Source organism: Pseudorca crassidens, chromosome 3, assembly GCF_039906515.1.
Source record: "Pseudorca crassidens isolate mPseCra1 chromosome 3, mPseCra1.hap1, whole genome shotgun sequence".
Classification (NCBI taxonomy): domain Eukaryota; kingdom Metazoa; phylum Chordata; class Mammalia; order Artiodactyla; family Delphinidae; genus Pseudorca; species Pseudorca crassidens.
Genome location: NC_090298.1, coordinates 143,969,618 through 143,989,130, shown reverse-complemented (window position 1 = coordinate 143,989,130; position 19,513 = coordinate 143,969,618). Strand labels below are relative to the sequence as shown.

Genomic DNA, 19,513 nt, shown 5'->3' with positions numbered 1-19,513 from the left:
TTTCTTAAATCTTTTTTGCTAAACCCATCTCCAAGTGGCAGTCAGACCCCTACCAAGTTGACCCCCCCCCCAGTCTTCCGGCGACAGCTCTGTTATCAGTTAAATTGCGTCAATCAAAAAGATATGTTGAAATCCAGACCCCTGCCCCCAGGACCTTAGAAAGTGACCATATTTGGACATAGGGCTGTTGAAGATGTAATTAGTTAAGATGAGTTCAATTTGGAATAGGCGGGTCCCTCATCCAATAAGACTGGTGCCTTAGAAGAAGAGGACACACATAGACACATGGGAGAAGGCAGAGATTGGAGTGCTGCAGCTACAAGACAAGGGACACCAAAGATTGCCGGCCACCACCAAAAGCTGGGAAGAGGTGAGGAAGGACTCTCCCATAGTCTCAGAGGGAGCATGGCCCTGCTGATGCCATGGCTCAGGACTTCTGGCCTCTGGACCCGAGAGAGAACAAATTTCTTTTGTTCTAAGCACCCAGTGTGTGTACTTTGTTACGACAGCCCTGGGAAACTCAGCACAGCTCCGCATAGCTGTCTTCGAATCTACCACTGAACAAGAGTCTTTCAAAAGGAACTAGGTGATAGATGTCAATTGGCTCAATTTGAATAGAATTTTGGAAGCGAAACACATTCACTTTTCACCGGATACTAAAATGGCCTGTCTTCCTCTAAATGTCCTACCAAAAATACAGAGACATTCGAAGATGCAACACGGCTCTCTTTTTCTTATCCTCAAAAAATAAGTTCTCAGGATAACAGGGAGCGAGAGAGCAGAATCATGCAGAAGGTAGACAGAGGGAGAACGTGGGATCTCAGAGTCACCCCTTCCCTATCAGCTGCGTGCTCTTGGACAAGTGGACCAGTCAGCGCCCTGGAGGAAAGACCCTTCACAGCACGTGGTTAGGGGACAACCAGGGATGCTGAGGCAACAGAGGGAAGCTGGGAGCAGCCCTAGGGCTGGAGGACAAAGGGAGGAAACTGAGTTATTGGAGGTTATGGAAAATTTAGTCATGGAGGGACACAGCTCCTGGCAGAACTCCCTCTTCATTCTGAACTTAGTTTTTTCCTCTGCCATTGGGGGATAAGACCACTGACCTGATAGGCTTGTGAGTAGTTAATCTGGTAATGAATTTTAAGGGACATAGCACGATGCTTGGCACAGAGGTGCGTCCTCCATAAACATCTCGTAAAGGTACAGTGATGGCAGAATGAATATTTTTATAAGGCACACACGTAATAATTTTCTTTTTGTAAAAAAAAAAAAGTCTCAAATGATAGACTTGGATAAGTTATGCCTCCACTCCGTGTCATAAAAAGTACAGAGGGAATTGTATAGCATATAAGAGATAATTAACTCCAAGTTGAATCAGGGCTGCCAGAATTCAGAAAGGATTCCTCTAGTCAATCTTGCCCTAAAAAGGCACCGAGGCACACGTACGGGAAGAAAATAGAAGCCAATTAATTCAAAACATTTGGTACCTTGTAGCCTCAAGAGGTTTAGATGGAAGCACTCAGTGACTGTGACTGAAATAGCAAGTGCATTGGTGGCACGTGGTAGGTTGGACACAGCTGATTCAGCCACCATCCAGAGGAGTCCATGGTGATGTCCATTTCCGGTCACTGTGGACTCAAAGGCAAAAATGCAACATTAGGGCCAGTGGGCTTGGAAGGGGCGTTGACAGCAAGGGCTCTTTCTATTTCTGGGGAATTATATTTGAGTCTACCCAATTGCAAGACGGAAAGGAAGGGAAATAACTGGGCTCCTGCAAACGTGTTGGGTGATGGGCTAGAAGGCTCCTGCACGTTGCTTCTGCGAATCCTCATAGCACGAGGAGAGGCAGAAGAGGAAACACACCCAGGGAGGACAAGGGTCTCGTCCAAGGTCCCATTACAGCTGAGTGGCCCAAGAAGAACTCAAATTTAGGTTGTTTTCACTCTTTGCTGTGTATGTTTTCCACCCCATCATGAGTCAAACATGTCGGCCCTACTTTTAAGGTGTGGCCATAACAACCCCAACAGGAACTGTATCACCATACTGGAAGATAAACAGAAATCAAACCACCACATAGGAAGAGAAACAGGGGACCTGGATTTAAATTCCAGTTCTGCCTCTGCCCCGGAGGTTGCTGCCACCATATTTCAATGATTTGAACTCACACTTATTTTTTTTCCCGCATTTTAACATCTGAGAAATCAGAGCATAATTCACAATTAATAGCATGTCATAGTCTGACAGTGGTGATTCTTTCTTAGTAGTTCATAAGATAATGGTGTGCTTTATAATTGCTGGTGCCTTTATTTATGAAATACATGATTATCACCTTCATTTCTCATGGATGAGTAACAGCCTGCTCACAAGTAAATCGGGGGTCTCCTGCCCATCTCCCTGACCTACCCTCCTCCTAGGACACCTCCCTCTTGCTACATTTGCCTTCTCTTCCCACCTCTCACCACAAGCTTGTGCCTATTTATACTGGGTACTGTTGGTTGTCTGGTTAACACTCTTTCCACCTCCCACCACAGCTAACAGAATCCTGATTTGGATAGACATGTTCACCCATGGTGGGTGGGCGGTGGTTATCGTAGCCCATCGCAATTAGATGCTCAATTTAATCATGGATAATGCCATTTCTCTCACTTGTGATTGGTTTGGGGCTGGGCTTGTGAGCCAGTTCTGGTTTAAGAAAAAGTGTCCTGTGTGTGTGTTGGGGTGGGGGGTGGGGTCTCCCGGGGAAATCATCTTCTCTTTTCAAAATGACCCATGAGAAGTTTTCTTCCCTCTCCTAGACACAGGTCTAAATGTGCCTGGAACTACAGGCAGCTATCCTAGGACCCTAAAGGGGATCCAGCCTTGGAATGCTGGGACTGGCAGAGCAGTGACACGCGCAAGACCCCACATTCTAATGACGTGTTTGAACACTGCTGTGTTCCCCGCTTTTCACCCTTGGACTTGAGAACTCCCAGGCAGGGAAGTCAGAAACTTCCTTATCATTTAAGCCACCTTGAGTTGGGTTTTCCGTTACTTTCAGCTGAAAATGTGTGCATAGCCTCAAGGCTTTTCCTCTTGCCTGACCCTCTCCCCCTGGCTGGCTCCACCCCATCCTTCAGGTCCACCTCTGAGGTCACTCCCTGTCACTTCCCTGTTGGATGTGCCTCCTGCCAATCACCCCATCCCATCCTGTTAGGTTTCCTGCAGAACCCTTGGGAACTCATGAAACCTCTCTTGTTTAGGGACGGCACCATCCTCCCTTGTGTTGGAACATAGGGCCCATGAGGGCTATTCAGCTCGCTTTCCAGGACCTAGCCCAGTGCCTGGAATGTAGAAAGCACTCAAGAAATCATCTCCGGGTGAATGAGAAGTGGAGAGCTGGCATTCTAATCCGAGGCACCTCCCACCTTGCTAGACGCCACCTTTCAGAACCCTTCTCCTCCCTCCTTTCGGATTCAGGTTCCTTGTTTCCCTAGCAGCGTGGGCTCCCTAACTTGCAGAGGCAAGTTCCAGTTGATTAACCTCCCTGGCATTTCCCCCTAATGATCAGCATTCTCCCTTTGCACTTGAACACTTAAGAAACAGACAACCAACACATAAGTAACTTCCTGGCCTGCAGTTGGTTTCTCTGCCCAGGATTGATGCCTACGGTCCCTAGACTGAGATGCCGGGCCCAGGATTGGAATGGCTTTATTGTCCACCTCCCTGCCTTCTCTGCCAGTAGCGCCCCACCTGATCTGCTGCAGTGGGGAAAAGGTCACATTGGCAATGGACCCCAAGAATTCCTCAGAAGATGGAAATTTTAGCTCAGACTGGGAAAATGATCTGGCCACAGGCAGTGAGTGGAAGACGACCTTGGTTTCCTCTCTTTTCAGATTCCAAGATCTTTTCAATAACCTGTTACTTCTCTTAGATGGAGACAGAGAAAATGGAGATCAGACGCCTGAGTTGCCATTACGTCCAGGGTAACCTAGAACACGTCATTTAAATTCTGTGAGCCTCTGTTTACCCATCTGCAGATTAGTGTGCTCAGCCAGCCTCATGGCTCTGTGTGTGTGTGTGTGTGTGTGTGTGTGTGTGTGTTTCGTAGAAGATTGTGCAAGCGCTGATATAATGCTTATAAAAAACACTAAAGCAGCTTCTTCTCTAAGGCCAGTTTCAATGTCCATCTAAAGCAGGCATTTAAAAATTTGACCTCTTATAAACATGCATCAGTGTCCTTAAAAGATGCTTAACCTGAAACATCCATTTTCTGCTTGCCTCATCTGACGAGCCATGTCCCCAGCTCCCAGACATCTGGTGCCTGCAGCTGACCCATTAGCTGCCTCTCCTGCCCCCATAGCAGAGAGATCTGTCCTCCAGCTTGATCCAGGCCACCATGAAATATTTAAGCAGCCCTGACAGCAGATAACTTATTTTGACTGGATTCTGCTAGGATCGTGGATTGGATTACAGATGAGAGGCCTGACCAGCTAAGAGAAGTCGGAGGTCTGAAGCAGGGCTGCCTGCAACATGGAGAATGAACACTTAGAAAGAAATTGCAATTTAGGGTGCTACTTTTTCAACAAACGCAAACTTTGCAAGTTCAGACTTGCTGCAGACTCCTAAAACAGTGGCCGAGACCTGAGAACTGATACCAGAGAGAAGAGGATTGCCGTCCTTAGAGTCATAAAGATCTGGGTTCAAATCCAGCCTGGCCATTTTCTGGCTCTATTCCCCTGGCGAGTTACTGAGTTATACTGAGACCCAGTTTCTGTCTGTGTAAGTTGGGGAAAATAAGGCTTACCTCCCAGTGTTGCCATGAGGTCTCAATGTGATAAGATTATTTGGAGGTACCTGGTAGGTTCTTACTTTATATAAGTTTCCTCCTCCCATCCAATCCGGGGCTTCTTACCTAGGTCAACTTTAAGAGACAGCCAGGCATTACCTGATGCATATTGGGTCACCTGGCAATGGAACCAAATTCACTCCATCCACACACTTAGAACCTACTCGAGACTCCTAGGATTTCTTTACCATTCACCTCATTCTACCTCAAAAGGATCTGAGGTTGTTGACTACATAGTGTGTTTATATACACTCCTGTTAATAAAACAGGAGTAGGAATAATAACAGATAATGTTTACAGAGCGCTTACTATATAGCAGGTCCTGAGTTAAGTGCCTTACCCACATTAATGTTTTTCCAAAGATTGGAAATAAAAAAAGGAACTCTCTGGCAAGCAGGTGAAAGCAGACCTGCTAAGCATTGGTGGCCCATTTCTGGTTTTAATGCCAGCGCAGCCCCGAGTTCAGGGCCATGGTTATAAAATAAATTGTTCCGATGGCAGAAAAAAATAAGGGGGTTTGGACTAGAGAGCTTTAGCGTCGCAATAACACAAATAATTTTTCCTCCAGGAGTCCCAGCAGTAGAAGTGTTTCTGTAGCTGGGTGTTCACAGCCTTAAAACCTAAATGTCAGCAGCTCCTGCTGTGTTGGATCATGTGCCATTCCCCTTACGGCCACCAGCTCTGACATCGGGGCAAAGTATCTTAGGTATTTTTTTATCCTCTTTATCGTCTTTTTCAGCCAGTGTTATGACGAAGTCTCTCAAAGCAAATGTTATAACTTCAAAGCCATTCACCTATCATCCTTGTGGTTCCCTTAGGGGGCCCGGTAAGGCCAATTGTATACCGTAAATAATCCATTGGGTTATAGCCAGTTTGCACAATGGACACTCACACTACAGGAGAAAAGTCTATGGTTGAGGGCCCAAGATCTCTCTGAGCTCCCTGGCAGCCCATTCCCCAAGGGAAATTCGGTGAAGTCCGGAGGGTGTTGGTGCTTTGGCTTGGCGCTTTTGAAGTGGGCACCATCTACCAGGCTTTGGGCTGGTTACTTTTTACCCCTCTGGCTGTGGCTTCCCCGGCATGAACACAGGATCTGTCTACTCGTGCAGTGCAGAATGCCTGTAGGATTTGACAGACCCTAGGCTCCGCTCCCATCGTTCCCGGAATGTGTCAGTCTCTGTCTACCTGCCCAGATTCCACACACACCATTTCAAGGACTCTTGACAAGTCCCCTGTGAGGTAGACAGTATACTCCTCTTTGACAGATGAGGAAACGGAGGCTCAAAGAGATAAGGCAAGCTGTCCAATCTCACGTAACCTGCGAGTGGCAGAGCCTGGGCTAGACCCCAGGTCTCCTGACTCCACTGCAGCTTCAGAGGGGTCCAAGGCTGGGCTTAACAGCACACAGAGGTCATAGTGCTGGGACTCAAACCCAAGGTTCTGGACACGGGTCCAGCACGCACCCCATAACACAACATGACTGCCTAGCTGCTGTGCACCCATGTAATAAATTTTTGCTGCCCACTTACCAGGCACTAGGAGCTATTGGATGTCATGAGGACGCAGCTGTGAGCAAGACAGACAGGATCTGTGTTTCTTGGGCTCACCTTCTAGTGGGGGAGGGAGACTCTAAAGAAGGAAGCTGATAAATTGACAATCACTGTGGTTGGGATGAGTCTCATGGTGGAAATATGCAGGGTCTGTGGAGGGAAGAAGGGGTGAGGGTGTGGGGTCACTGCTTTAGACAGGAGGTCAGGGAGGGCTTCTCTGCGGAAGTGACATTATCTGAGAACTGCATGATAAGCAGGAGGCAGATATGGAAGAGAGAACAGGACGGGGGAGGGCCTGGAGGTGCGAAGGCTCTGTGACAGGGACAGGGTAGAGTGGCCAGCAGGTCATGAATGAAGACAAGAAGGGCTTGGGGTGAAGTTGGGTTAACCACAGGCCTTGAGGACACATGGAGGGGCTGAATATTTTCCTATGAGCAACACCGAGACACTGAAGTTTTTAGGCATGGAGGTGACATGACCAGATTTGCATTTTAGAAACATTACTCTTAGCTGCCGCCACTGCTGTTGCTGCCGCCGCCGTGTGTGTGTGTGTGTGTGTGTGTGTGTGTGTGTGTGTGTGTGTGTGTGTGTGTGAGTGCACACGCATGCATATACACGCACTGGGGGTGGGGATCAGGGAAGCCAGAGAGATGCTGCTGTGGGAGCCCCAGCACGCCTGGACCAGGCTGTGGTAACAAGAATGGAAGAAGAGGGCAGATATGGGTCATGCTGAAAAACAAAATGATCAGAATTTACGGATGGCCTGAAAGTGAGCAGCAAGGGAGGGGGAGGTGTTCAGAATGACTTCCAGGCTCTGGGCTCAAACACACCAGGTGCAGAATAGGTCTTCTAATTTGGGGCTGTTAGAACGGGTCCGTGAGGGCGAGGCCTGGGGGAGGGTCAAGGACCTTGCCGGGAGGCTTGAGTTTTGAGTCCCACCCTGCAGCAGGAGTCCTTCCAGCAGCCACCAGACCCCTCTGCCCACAGAGCAAGCAGATAACAATCCCCACTGTGCCCAGAGCCTTCCGGGAGCCCCCGCCAGCCAGGCTCTGCAGCAGCCAGGGCACTGCACTCTCTAGATTGGGTTCCTGGAAAAACTGTTCAATAATTGATAAGGAGCCCTCCTGACATCAGTGAAAGATGAAGAGGCTCTCTCCTCGCTTAAGTAAGGCCTCTCTGGCCTGCAGATCTGGGTCCTGCAGCTCAGCAGTTGGAATGTGAGGGAAGTGAGGGAGGGGGCAATGCAACAGCCATAAGAAAAACACACAGCACAGAATAATAATAATGACAATACTGTCATAACTATCATTTTCTGAACACTTGCTGTGTGCCAGGCAGGGTTCCAAGGGACCACATGTTTCTTAAGAACTCTAAGAGGGAAGTCCTATAATTATTCCCACTTTACAGGTGAAAAAACTGAGGCAAAGGGAGGTTAAGTTGTCCCAGGTCACTTGGCTTGCAAATGGTGAAGCCAGATTTAAACCCCAATAGTCTGGCTCCAGAGTCCCTGGAAACCCTCTCTGCTCTGTACTGTCTCCGTGTGCTAACCGAGGTGGAGAGCTGGAACTTGCAGCAGTGGGGGCTACTTTGTCTCTCCTCATTTAAAATGAATTTATTAGGGGCTTCCCTGGTGGCGCAGTGGTTGAGAGTCTGCCTGCCGATGCAGGGGACACGGGTTCGTGCCCCGGTCTGGGAAGATCCCACATGCCGCGGAGCGGCTGGGCCCGTGAGCCATGGCCTCTGAGCCTGCGCGTCCGGAGCCTGTGCTCTGCAACAGGAGAGGCCACAACAGTGAGAGGCCCGTGTACCGCAAAAGAAAAAAAAAAAAAAAAAAAAAGAATTTATTAGATAGAATGATGTGGGAAACATTTAACTAAGGCCCCTGTTAGGGGCTTATGTTCACTACTTAATTTGATTTACTAGCCCCCTGTGAAATGAGGACATGCCAATTTTACAAATGAGGAAACTGAGGTTAAGAGACATAAGAAGTTTTATCCAAGGCTGGGCAGCTAGGAAAGGATAGACCTGGAGTTTGATCCTTGGTCACTTAACTCCAAGGGCAGAGACCTCTAACTTCACTGCACGTGTAGGTATATGTATATCATATCTATAAATTGCTCAAGTTCATTGAAAAGAATCTTACTCTTTGGACACAGAGCTATGAGGCATATCCTGATGCTGTGAGGTGGACCTTCTGAGCGTGTCTATCCCCACAGAGAGCCCAGTGAATGGTCCACTGGGAAGCTCAAATTCCAGCTGCTTCCGTGCTTTCCTTTCTCTGATCTTGGGAGTGTGCCTGTCTTTTCGTGGCCTTAGAAGAAAGGAAGTTAGACCCTAGACCCATTTCTCTAATCTTCCATCAATTTACTGCTTTGAAAAATTCTGTTGTTTCTCTTTATTTTGCTATCTTCAACAGTTTTCAATATCCCTCCTTCTTCTCCTTCCTTGCCTCCTTCCTTTGTCATTCAAGGAGGACATTTACAGAGCACCTGCTCAGCAGATGTAGCTGCTGATGTTGCACAAAGATCACTGATGGTGGGGCTACACAGCTGGTGCTCAATTCCCAGCTCTGCCCTTGACTAGCTCTGTGGCCTTGGGCAACTTCTTTCCCTACTCCCAGCCTCAATATCCTCATCTGTAAAATGGGTTAATTGTACAATCGATTCCACATGGGTTGCCACAAACAGGAAAGATGGTTACAGTTATGAAAGTGTCTGATGTGGAAAGTGCTCGGTGAATGTGGATGGACACTGAGACTTTGAGTGTGAGAGGAGACAAAAGGATCAGATGCAGACGCTGCCCTTGAAGAGCCCCCTGCCTAGAAGGGGAGATAGGGCCATAGGAGGAGACACTTAAAGTGTCCTGAGGACTGGCAGGCATTGTCATGGAAATGCCTTCAGTTCTATAGAACAGCCTAGAAACACTTTCCTTCGTGTCTCTCTCTCTCTCTCTCTCTCTCTCCCTCTCTGAGGGGTCAGGAAGATGTTTTTCTAGGCCAGATTCAAATCTGCCCTGAATCTTCAGTAAAATAGGGCAGAAGGTAATGAGCAGGAATCGAGGTGATACTACCTGTGATTGAGGCCAGCAGGTTTAAAAGCAGCAGAAAGGTCCCTCGGGCTGGTCTCATCCACGGGCAAGAGACAGAAGTCCAGATCTGCCCTGAGTCCGCACTCTGTCACTTCCTAGCTGTGTGACTTTGGACAAACACCTCACCATCTGGAAGCCTCAGGCCCATCACCTGTAAAATACAGTTAACAATAAATAGTGCTATCTTCAGGGTTGCTATGAGGATTGAGAGAACTATATGCAAATTCAAGGCATATGGAATATGCATAACAAGGACCAGCTTTTAACTTTTGTTCTCTTTTTGGTGGGTGGGGGTGTGTTTGGGGATCTTCTAAGACAGGTGGATTTTATTGGGCAATTAGAATTTTGGCAGCTCCGCTGCAGAACAACTGAAGGGTAGGCACTTGACAATTTCATGTTTTCAGTATTTGAAAGAGGAAACTGTCAGAAATAGATGTGCTCTGAATCAATGGGAGCAAGCCAATTATGAGAGAGCCAGGTTCCTGCATCCAACTTGGAGCTGAGTTCAGGGGCAGCATCCATCGGATCTGATCTCATGGTCATATTGCAGGGTGGGTTTAGGGAGACTTTACAGGGAGGATATCCATGAGTGCTTTAGTTGGCAGCAGCCATCAACCTGGGATGAGCACTGTGAACAGGTCAGCACCATCAGCGATGTTCAGAGCTTCACAAACCACATACACACACATAGCCTCCGCTGAGCTCATTCATGCAGTCAGCTCATGCATATGCAGGAGGTTACTGTTCAATGACCAATCAGAGGACACCTTCTGAGCAGGAAAGGAAAGAGCATTAGACCAGGGAAGTGGAACTCTGTTCAAATCCAGGTTCTGCCTCTTTCATCTCTCTGAGCCTCAGTTTCCTCATTTGTAAAAATGGGGAGAATAACAGGGGCTGTTGGGAATATTAAATTAGAGAACTGATATGAAAATGACCTGACACAGTGCTTAGAAAGTGGTAGGGGTTTAATAAATGCCGGTTAAATTGGAATCTGCTGAGGACTATAGGGACATAAAGATTTAACGAATATTTTTGGGATCCTACAGTATGTCAGTCTCGTGTCAGGTACCAGGCATACAGAGATGAATAAAACATGCCAGGGGCTTCCCTGGTGGCACAGTGGTTGAGAGTCCGCCTGCCGATGCAGGGGACATGGGTTCGTGCCCCGGTCCGGGAAGATCCCACATGCCGCGGAGCGGCTAGGCCCGTGAGCCACGGCCGCTGAGCCTGTGCGTCCGGAGCCTGTGCTCCGCAATGGGAGAGGCCACAACAGTGAGAGGCCCGCAAAAAACAAAAAACAAACAAACAAAAAAACATGCCATTGTGGGGTCTGTATTTAAATAGTGGGACACATGCACACAAACATCATGAGAGACATCACAAAAGGGAAATGTATGCCACGTTTGAAGGACACAAATGGGTTTGTAGTCAGAGACATCCTGTTTGCAGAGTCCTCTTTGGCTACTTCTGGCTTTTAAGAGAATATAGCCATAGAGAAAAATGAGATTCAACAGTTGATTCAATTCGAATTGGTTGAGAGACTCCATCCAAAGTGTGGAGGGGCAGAAGGTGATGTCAGGCTCCCAGCTGGGCCAACACGAGTCTAGTCAGGTACCAGCCATCCACCTCCACATTCCCTGGAACAGGCCACCATCCCTAAGATCCAAAATTTCTCTTTGCCTTTGAATCTCCAGTCCCAGGGTGGGCAACGGCCTCTCTGTGGTTCCAGTTGAGAACCAGTGTCCCAGAAATCTTCCCTGTGCCCATCCAGACCCATACTCCACCCACTTTCACCCTGCTCTGTGCCTGCCCCTGGGAGGCTGACCTTGGTGGATTCAATCAATGGAGCCCCTTACCCTCTGGTTCCTGGTTAGGCTCAAACAATGGGGAGCCTGAACAGGAGATGGGAAGGTGGGAGGAAGGTGAGACTGGGGTATTTATTCCTCTCCCTCCGCCTTGCTGGGCCTCTGTGGGTTGGCTGAGTCCCTCTACCCAAGGCCACAGCTCCTGCCAGGTGGAACTCTCCACACAGTACTCTGTCTCACGGTTCTGGTCACCACTTTTCCCCCTCTCTCTTCAGGCCTTAGGGGAGGTGACAGAACTCAGTTATTACCAGTCCCGGGGAACTGGGCTATCTTTGTGGTTCCCCCACACCTTTGTAAATAGCTCTTTTATTAAACGCTCCTCGAATTGCCTAATTTGAGCATGCCATCTGTTTCCTGCCAGCCCCTGACTGACACCTCCAGGTTCTCAGCCTGGAGATCACTTTGCTCTGCGCATATATTTTTCTGGCCCACGTGGAAAATAAGGTTGGGAATTTGGCCATGATGAAGCTGCCCTTCCGAATCTCTGCACATCCTGTTTGCTCTTTGGTTTGGACCAGCCAGTCACTTTTTTCCCCAGCTCTAAGGAAAAGTGGTTTTCAAGCCTCATCTGAGATTAGGAACCTCGAATATATGTGTGGACAGAATTCACATGAGCCACCAGGGCCTATTCATCTACCACGCATGGTGGTTCTCAGAATTAATTTGCAGCTACACACGCCAAACCCTCAGGAGGACACCTGGTATACAGTAGGCACTCTTAACCTCATTTGGTTGTATCATCGGCTTGCCTATATTCCCTAATGATTCACAGATTCACACAGACATTGTCTCAAGCATCCATTCTGCTCTGTCGCCTTGTCATTTTACATCTGCAACATGTAGAAATATAATTCACATTTTTTTGAACTCCTATGGTAGAGAGTGGAATTGACAGAGTGACTAGACATGCTGACTCTACCCACTCCCCGCCTTATTTATTTACCAACCTGTGACCTTGAACCAGTTACTTAAGGCCCTTGTTAATGCCTGTCTCCTCATATGTGAAGTGTATACGATAATGGTACCTACCTCCCAGATTTGTTGAAGTGAGTTAGCTGTGTAAAGCACTTATATATGCTTATTATGATTATGTACTTACTTTATCCTCACAGGATTAGGAGCTATATGTGATTGTCAGAGCTCTGCAGATCTGTCTGACTCCAAAGCCTGGTTCCAGCACACTGTTTCTATGGCCATAGGGATTATTGGGGGGACAGAGCTTGAGAAGGGATGTAATGAAGATATTAACAATGGCTGCCGTGTGTTGGGTCATTACCATGCTTGTCAGGAACTGTGCTAAGCATCTTCCATACGTTATCCCGATTTCAACTTCCAATGATGCAACAAGGAAACCATTATTAACCTCATTGTACACGAGGAAACTGGGGCACTGAGGGTTAAGTTACATACGTAGGGTCATGCATATTAAGTGGCTCTGGCAGGATGGAATCCTGGTCTGCTCTGACTCAGACATTCACGTTCTTAACCACCAAGAAGACAGTACCATGCTTCTCAACTGACAAAACTCAGGGATCCTACAGAAGCCTGTCTGGGGGGATTCTGCCCTGTGAATTGCATCCCAATATAAACGAGGTTGGCATCATCCTCTGCTGCAGCAGTGAGACGCGTAGCTTAGCACTGAGGCTGACAAACACAGCATCTGATGTAATCTATTCCATTACTGAATGCGCAGTAGCTCACATTAAAAAAAATAAATAAATAAAAGGAAAGAAAGGAAAAACAGGCTGTAGAAATGGTAGGAAGGCGGGAGGCCCAGAACCCAGACAATCGAAAAGCAGTGGCTGGTATTATCCAAGCTGATCACGGTGGCCATCAAACAGGAAGCAGGGGAGGACCCTAACAGTTGAGGTCATCACCACCCCTGCCTGTGGGACAATGAAGGATGAGGGCACTTTGACAAGGCCCGGTTCAGCCAGGCGCCCACAGCCAGGCCCAGCTGTACACAGCAGTGTCACTGCCTCAGAGGAGACCATCTAGGGGGACAAGAGCCCCAGTATATAGTCTGTCCTCTGCCTCCCCTGGCTGTCTGCACCAGGGCAGGGGGAGACTACCCTGTTTCCTCCTTAAAGGCCTTCACTCACAGAGGAGAGATGGACAAAAAGCAACAGGAAAATAAGATCTGGCTTCATCCAACACCAAAGGGGGACAATGTGTGTCAATCCCAGCATGAAAGAGACTGGGGACAAAGCTGATGAGGGAGGGGCCCTGCTGAAAGGGAAAGCCAATAGGACCTAGCAGCGGGCAGCTGCCACTATGGAGGGCTGAAGCCTTGCTAGAACCAGATCCAAGGCAGGTTGACATCTTCTGGCTGGGTTGGCTTCAAGAACCGGATGCCCTGGATTCCACACCCAAGTCAGCCTCCTGGCTGGGCTTCCAGCCACGGAGGCTATCCTCTGTGATCCCGCCCCTGGGCACATTCGATTGGGCTGGGGGAAGAGGTCAGCTGACCTGAGATAGACCAATCAGAATCTCACTGGAAGGGACACCACCACCAAAGGCAGCATTTGTTTTGGTTTGTTTCTTTTTTTCCTATTTTGTGCAATGTTAAATCCCAAGTGCCTAAGATTATGCCAGGCACAGTATATATTGAACTGACTCTTTCTCTGCACTTGGAATCAGGATTTAGCCAACTGTCCTCTGCAGGCCTGGCACTGAGGGACACTTAACCCGAGAGTTGAGGCAGCTACAATCTGCAAAAGGATTAAGGACTGTGCAGAGGGTAAAGGAAGAGGAATAAGAACCAGAAAGGAGAGGGGTGGAGGCAGAGAGGGCCGAACAGGCTTCCAGAATATGTCCCTGTATCTTTATGACGATGTTCTTCTCCCCGCTTTCTCCTTAAGCTAGCCTGAGTGGGTCTTGAGATTTAAAACCAAGTCATTCTAACCAAAACATGCCTCCTTGAAGTCCTTCCCCAAAGGGATTGTGAAAATTCCTGTGAATCCTTGAAGTATTTTTAGCTGCGTATACTTGGACAACTTTAGCCCTTGTCTGATCTGCCTACTGAGACACAGAAGTGGGAAGGCAGGATGGCAGTCTAGAGCCTGACTCCTGGCTCCCAATCCTGGCCCCTCGCCATCCATCCTGCAACCTGTGTCAGATTATCTCACTTTTCTGAACCTCAGTTTCTTCCCCTGCAAAATGGACATTATAATAGCACCTACCTCTGTGGTTATTTTGAAACTATAAAGTGCTTTGCACAGTACTTAGCACATGCTTAGTGCTAGCTTAGGAAAAATAATGTATCCAATACATTGAACGAGCAGGATTCTTATAAAAACAACTTGATTTTTGTCTCCCGTTTCCCTTTAAACCTATTCATTGCAAGTAATCTGTTCCTCACTCCTGAATGAGATTATGAGCAGTCCCGTGAGTTTTCTAATCGCTGTTAGGTAATAAAAGGTCATGTGGTCACTTTAAGTCAGGGACAACTGCCTCAATTCGTTACTTACTTCTTCTCCCCTCTTTCCACCAGGGCCTGCTGCCAGCAGGATCCTGCGGGTTGGGTCTTTCTGCTCCCCCACTAGCATGATAACCTAGTTTCTGGTCCCTCCAAGGATCACATGCGGATAGAGAAGGAAAGTAAGGGGGATAGGAAAGTTCTCAATTGTTTGGTACTGTCAAAGGCTGGCATTGCCCTCTCTGAGTCTGACAGATGTTTGAAGTTGACAGTTTCGCACTTAGGTTTTCTAGAGATATCCCTGCTGGACCACCCATGATGACAAGTCCAGGCTTTCCATTTGGCCAGTCCCCGCCATTCCCCATCTCGGCCTCTCCCTTCCAGCACTTCCTTCAGGACAGGATCTCTTTCACAAAGATCCCAGGCTGACATTCCTACTGTGGTTCTGAATGTGACAACCCCCCAGTCCCCAATACCTGGCCCCCGTTTCACCTATCTCTGGCCTGCCATCGTAGGGCCATGTCCCTTTTCCCCTTCTCTGCTGCCACCAGCCACTGTAGCTCCCTTGAGCACAGGTCAGGCCCAGGCCCACCACATCCTCCAGCTGCAGGGCACACAAAACAAGCTCTCTGAGAGCCCCAATGGGCTAAGACTCAGGGTGAAAGCACAAACTCCTTCTCCAAAGAAGGCATCACAAAACCTTCCCAAAATTTCAACAGCCCACCCCTTTCCTACCTTCCAAAGTGGTGGAGAGCCTTGAGAAGGGTTTGACTGGTTTTTGGAATTTTCTTTTGTAAATTCTGCTCTTGGCTGGCCTTGCCCCTCCTGTGGAATGCAGCAGCTGTCATACCTTGGTGCCTCAGCTAGAACTTCAACTTGAACCTCCTGTTAATAATGAATTGACATGTGCATCTAACCTCTCCGTTCACCAAATGTGATCAGATGCATTATCTCACCTATTCCTCACAGTAACTGTATCGAGGTGGCAATTCTGCTCTCCCCATTTTTCTGATGAGGAAACTGAGAGGTCAGAGAGCTTGTCTTAGATCACTCAGCTGAAGACTTAGAGCCACATTGGTGCTATCTGCCTGACTCCTTTCCACTGTAGCACAGCTTCCCGAGGAAGAAGGCATATCAGGGCTCTGTGCCCTTGCCCTGTGCTACCTGGCACTTGGGCTGTGGGCCTTCCATGGCCCCAGGACACTCCTGACTCAAGGGATATCCTAAAGGCCTGCCTGAAAAGGCAGCAGCCTCCTCAATACAGAGCTAAAACACAGACGGGAGACTTGCTTGAAGTGGATCGAGGCAGCCAGCCCTGTGACTGGCAGCTGGGTTCAGAGAAGCAGCCAAAGAAAAGCCTCGCTTCCTTTGCACATAAAGCGTCCATTCTCAGCCACACACACTGGCACAGACACTCACAGACCAGCGCCTCAAAGGGCCGGACAATGAAACAGACACAGGCAAGAGCAAGAGATTTTTTTTTTCCCTTTCCAAATGTAAAACTCAGATAATACTCAACATTTATATACAATTTGCATATGAGCTGACATTTTTATAGGAAAGGCAGAGATTTCTCGTGCCAGAGTTTTGGGGCAGATGGCTGGGGGCGGTGTCTATAAAGACAGCTTTATAGCCTGTGGTCACTTCTTCATGGTGATCAGCACATGGGCCAAAAATATACCAGTTCCCTTTCCCCCCATGTTTCTTACCTTCTATCCGTCTTGCTCTCTCCTCTCCCTCTCTCTCCATTATTGATATTTTCTAGTGGCCAGCCCTGGAGATGAGTGATACTCCACCCTGCCCTCCAGGGGCTCACAGTCAGGTAGGGGAGCTAGGAGAGGAAAAACCAACAATGAAAATGCGGGATAATAAAGTAAAGATGGAGATGCATGCAAAGTGCTGTGGGACCCCAGAGTGGAGTAAGGGAAAGAGGGATGGGCCGGGAGGTCGGGGGGATTTTCCAGATATTTTACAACTGGTACTAACGTACCAGGCAGAATGGTCACCTAACCCGTCAGAACAGATTCCAGTCTTTACATGGAATTGGGTGAATATCAGCTCGTGGTGGATTGAGAGAGAGCTTCACAGAGGAGGAGATGCCTGAGCTGAGTTGTGAGGGCTTGGTCATTAGGCAAACAAACTTCAAGAGCAGAGACAGGAGAGAGAGTCAGTTAGGGGGCTATTGAGACTTCTTTATCTCTGGTCCCTTAGAAGCCCAGAGTGGTCAGGAGATGTTTGTTGAACGAATGAATGAAATGGAGGCCGTGGGATGGGTAGTCACAGGGGATGAAACTGAAGAGCAGCGGTAAGACAATAATGGAGCTGCCATTTATTGTAGTCTGCTACATGTTCCTTGCTGCCTGTCAGAGGGAGATGAATTGCCAAGATTAGAGGAGCGAAGTCACATCACCTAAAATCCTCTGGCACATAGCAAGTGTTATATCGGTGTTAGTTATTATTATCCCAAAGTTACAGATACACATGTGGAAACTCAGAGGAATATGATAACAGTTTGGACAGCCAGACCTGTCTGACACCAAATCTTATTCCCTTAGCCCATACCCTGCAGGGGAGTAGGACTGTTTCACTTATGTAAATTGCACTATACATATTTGAAAAAAACCACAACATTTTAATTCCCAATGGCCTGCGCCCTGAAGTAACTATGGGGTGAAGCCTGATTCATCTCTCTTCCCACAGGCCTCTCATGGCCAAAGCATCTCGGTGTGACTTCCACACAGCCAAGTTCCTAAATGCAAACATATACTCCTTTGGGGGTTCAATCAAAGAAACCATGATCTGGTCCAAAAATGGAAGCTAAACCATCTTACTGTACCACATACATCGGATAGGCAAGTGAAGGCATTTGCAAGGGTGGTTTTTATAATATACATTGTAGTACAAGCTGTAGTATATGGTACGGTGCAGTTGTGCTGTGTACAGCCTCCAGGGTTAGGAATGGTGAGCTGGTATTTGGGTTAAAGGTCCTTGGCTTGGCGGTCATCCTTATGCCCCTATGTCCTTGGAGTGTCTGGAACCTCCTGATTCTCAGTGGTCAAAACACTCAGATTTTGTCTGAAACCCAATATTGGTTTTCCCAGCTGTGGGAACACAATGAAAATCTAATGGACCCCACTGGATGCTACCCCCTGGTTCTCCACTGCCAGTCTTTCTGTAATTAACCTTTGGACCCAGAAATGAAAGCTCCAAAGCAGGGTTGGAAGGTTCTCTCCAGAACAAGATGGAGCTTCTGAGCTGAGACCCTTTCTCTTGACAATCTGAAAATCGAGATTCAATCAAGGAGAACAGCCATCACCCATATTTCTAAAGTGACCAGCCTGTCAGGCACCAAATAACATCCAAATGTTAACCCACATGGTGAGAAAGAAAGAAAAATAAGATCAGGCTACTTCATCATTAGTCTCTCATAGATGCATCTTATGAATATTTTTCTTTCAGAGACATGTACTGAATACTTGGGAAACAGTATTTGTGTGTGCTTTCATTAAGTCTCCGACTCCGAAACACATTCTGGGACTAATTATTTTTTAACTAACTAATCAGCATGTTTCATTCATAAATTGGGATTTATCAGTATAGCACATGAAAGGAGAGAACATATTATTCTTTTAATTTGGCTAATATGCAAAAACGCGCTGTGTTTGTAATGACCTGCTTTCAGTGAATAGAGGCGGGCTGGAAATAGTAGCAGCTTCCTCTAATGAGGGTGCTGGCTCCTGGCCCCAGCTGTTCACCACCAGACACTCAATGTGCTCCCTGACCTATCAGAGCACGTGTTCCTCCGGTGAGGACGCAGGAGCGATTTCCTCACCAGGGGAAGAACTGATGGCCTTGTGTTTGTTCGACTGATGGAACCAGTTACACCCGCTTTGTTAGTGAGAAGTAAAAGCCTGGGGGAGGAGGGTGGTGGGAAGGAGTGTTCATTTTTGTTGACTATAACACACAATCACACACACACACACACACACACACACACACACACACACACACCGTGAACCTGTCAAGAGTTAAGGCCCAAATCTATTAATAAGAGATTCCACCGTAATCTAGTGATTCTTGTCTTTCTCACCCTATTGTGCCTGCCAACCAGTGTGCAGCTTGTCGGCTATGCAAATAAATCCTCCGCTCTGAAGTCCCCTGATAAAGGGATTTATTTATCGGCCCGACCTGAGTGTCCCATTTGTTCCTGCAAATTTGCTCCTCCCCGCTCTTGCGCACTCTGATTTAGAGCCACGGACGCAGGTTCGCCTGGTTGATCAGGAGCCGGGACAATCTCCCCCGCCTCGAAACCCCAGGTCCGGCTTTGAACCCGAATCCTCTTGCGCCTCTGGTCTGCGGAACTGCTCTGGCCTCACCCAGCAGGATCCGGGGGGGAGGGGCGGGGGCCGGAGTCGCGCTGGCCTTCCCGTGACACACTGGAGCAGGGTCCAGCCGCATTCTTTCTGTCCAGCCCTGGTGCCAGCCTGCCGAGGACTCCGCCCGGGGACATCCTGATGTGGCACATTTTCCAGCCAGGCGCTGCTTTTGTGTTTTAAAGGAGGACGCTTCCTCTTCTGTGTTTTTGTTTTGTTTTGTTTTTCTCCCGTTTGTTTTCAAAACTCTTATTCTAGGAGCTTTTTTTTTTAAATTGAAGTATAGTTAATTTACAATGTTGTGGTAGTTTCAAGTGTACAGCAAAGTGATTCAGTTATACACATATTTTTTTTTTCAGATTTTTTCCATTATAGGTTATTACAAGATATTGAGT

General features: G+C 47.9%; 1 long non-coding RNA gene across 1 annotated transcript in view; it reads right to left on the bottom strand.

The window, feature by feature from the left end:
• Positions 1 to 1,494: 1,494 nt before the first annotated feature.
• Positions 1,495 to 19,513, bottom strand: part of LOC137220876 (uncharacterized) — a 31,234-nt gene continuing 13,215 nt past the window's right edge. Inside the window, exons 3-7 of the long non-coding RNA XR_010941823.1 lie at positions 16,455 to 16,576; positions 9,445 to 9,613; positions 6,355 to 6,525; positions 4,784 to 4,900; positions 1,495 to 1,628 (exon numbers count right to left, since the gene is read on the bottom strand). This is a non-coding gene — a long non-coding RNA (uncharacterized lncRNA). The remainder of the gene's footprint in view (positions 1,629 to 4,783; positions 4,901 to 6,354; positions 6,526 to 9,444; positions 9,614 to 16,454; positions 16,577 to 19,513) is intronic.